The following is a 3,091-nucleotide window of genomic DNA, read 5'->3' as shown; positions in this document are numbered from 1 at the left end:
TTTGCTCATGGGGATAACGGTTCGGTCAAACTGGTAAGGGATGCTTTAGAGAAGTTTACTAAGATCTCGGGGTTGGTACCTAGTGCCCCTAAAAGTACGATTTTCCTGTGTAATGTGCCTCCTCATACGAAAAATCAGATTTTGAGCTTAATGCCATTCCAGGAGGGTGCTTTACCTGTTCACTACCTTGGAGTGCCATTGATCTCGTCAAGGCTTGCTTATAAAGATTGTAAAATTCTTGTTGAGAGAGTGGAGTGAAGGATTGAAAACTGGATGTCTAAGTCCCTTTCATTTGCTGGTAGGCTCCAGTTGATAAACTCGGTTATTGCGTCTATGTATACATACTGGGCATCTGTTTTTATGTTCCCGATTCGGATAGTAAAGGAGCTGGAAAAGTGTATGCGCCGGTTCTTATGGAATGGTGGTAGCCAGGGTCCTGGTCGTTCAAAAGTCTCCTGGAAGGATGTTTGTTTACCAAAAGATGAGGGTGGTTTGGGTATTAGAAGGGTCATGGATATAAACAAAGCGCTGACTTCTTCCCATATCTGGAGTATTATTACTAATCGCCACTCCCTTTGGGTACAATGGGTTCATTCTCATAAATTAAAGGGTACTAGTTTTTGGGAGGTGAAATGTCGTGGTAACATGAGTTGGGGATGGAGAAAAATCCTAGCTTTGCGTAATCATGTTCGGCCCTTTTGGGTGGAAGTCTATTCGAAGTGGTTGCCAAACGAATGCTTGGAGTGATAACTGGTGTATGTGTAGCCCTCTCCGTTTATTCATCTCGCCTAGACGGATTGCAAATGCGGGTTTTAATTTAAACACGACTGTTGCTGAGCTTATTGATGAAAATGGTCAATGGAAATGGCCTCAAGCGTGGTTCGATTTATTCCCGGTTCTCATAAATGTCCCTATTCCCAATCTTCTAAATGATTTGGCGGACCGGTGTCAATGGAAGGATATGGCAGGTAATCTTCATTATTTTGGTTCTTGGGAGGCTTGGAATACTTTTCGTATTAGATATAATAAAGTTTCTTGGGTAAATTCGGTTTGGTTCAATCAGTGCGTCCCTAGGCACTCATTTCATTTGTGGTTGGTGATCAACAACAAACTGAAGACGCAAGATCGATTGTCGAGTTGGGAGGCGGGTAGTGCTACTAATTTAAATCTCATGTGCTGCCCTCTTTGTAGTTATGATCGAGATTCTAGAGACTACCTTTTCTTCCAATGTTCTTTTGCTTCTAAGGTGTGGGAAACTGTTAGGGAAAGGGTTGATATGGACAGGGTTGATGATACATGGAGCTCGATCTTGCAATGGATGGAGCAAAATGCTAATTCAAAGCACTTAAACCGGATTGTTTGTCACACCCCCAAATACCACCTAGGGAATGTCCCTGATAGGCGTGTGACGTACCAGCAATGAGCCACTAATTACATAGAACCCATACACATTTCTAAAATAAAGTTCTTGATTATTAATAAAACACCATCCAAGTTCAAAAGAAAACCAAAGTATTCAGCGGAAGCAAAATTAAACGAAGTTAAATAGTTTAAAAACCAATATATAGTATCAAGAAATCGACAGCATTAGTTTCCCCAGTCGACCCATGTCCACTCCAGCTACTCTAGACAGCAAGTTCCAATGTAAAACAGCTAACGACCTACAAGCATGCAAACAAGTGTGTCAGACAACGCTGGTGAGTTCAAGGTTTTGTTACCGAGTTTAGCTTATCAGATGTATATACAAAACAGTTTATCAATTTGATTTGATTTGATTTGATTTGATGTTGTTATTGACTCGATTACCGTATGTGGCGACTAGATGTGAATGCCCAACCCCAATGCCTCCATTTAGGCATTGGTCATGAGGTCAAGGTATCAACAACCTTGAATAGATGTAAGGGGTCTTATATGTACACGATGAGAATGCCCAACCCCAATGCCTCTAACTAGGCATTGGTCATGAAGTCCAGGTAATTAGTTCACGCCCGTCCTTTCGGCCCGGTGTGAGGGTGCCAAACCTAATAGCGCTATCAACTAAATACCTCGTTGCTTCTTCAGCAACACGGTAGATGTATGGGGTCTTACATGATTTATACTGTGTTCAATAACCAACATCCCAAATAAACAGTTTACCCAGTATTCCCTTCAGAAACGTTTACCAGATGTCCCAAACCACCGAGACGCATGCTTAGAAAAGTACAGTGAACTCACCTTAGAGTGCTCGGTATGTTAATGTACTTCTAAGGTTTAATGAATGCTAGGTCCGTTACACGCGACCTAAGGTATAATGAATGTAAGTACGTATCGAGTTGGGTTATGCAATACCCTAAGTGCGGACACCCAAATAATTCAATATATGCAAACTGTCAAAATAATGTAGAAAAACCATATACTAAATATAGCCTTCTTCTAAAAGGACTACAATTATAACATTCATGCAATAACTTAATATATATGCCAGATCAACACATTCTTCTATAAGTCAATTGTCGGTTCACTACTAAATTTGGATGCTTTAAGTTTAATATTTCTTAAATTCAAACATGTAAAATATAACAAGTACTAGCCGATTTAAATGTGAACTTCTGATGTTCACTTGAATTACATAACCGGCCCATATCACACCTCACGGCCCACCTACATTGTATTAGACCCTTTGTATAATTAAATCCAGAACATGTATCAAGCTTGGACTCAAAGAGCAATTATATTCAGATACATTCCCTCACCACTTTCATCAAACTATATTCCTTGGCATGTAATATATTTATTTCAGGTTTCTCTATGTTTGGCTCCTAATATTAATGATATCAGTTCTGGCATATGTGAAACCTCACATATTCGGACACTTTAGATAATAGCTAAGTTTTGATTTGCAAATCAAATATCACATATTGGGTCATATAGATTGAAAAGCATAAGCAACAGTACATAAGGATCATATTGGCTTATTAACAAATTCATTTTTATATTCGGACACTTTGATACAATACATTTTGATCTTATATTTTTATTTAAGTTCGGATCATCACCTTAGAATTACTTATGCGTACTGTACATCCACAACAAGTACGGACCATTAGACGCC

The sequence above is a fragment of the Helianthus annuus genome, chromosome 8 (assembly GCF_002127325.2).
Source record: "Helianthus annuus cultivar XRQ/B chromosome 8, HanXRQr2.0-SUNRISE, whole genome shotgun sequence".
In the NCBI taxonomy this organism is placed as follows: Eukaryota; Viridiplantae; Streptophyta; class Magnoliopsida; order Asterales; family Asteraceae; genus Helianthus; species Helianthus annuus.
The sequence above is the reverse complement of the archived record's forward strand: the minus strand, read 5'-3'. Positions refer to the sequence as shown.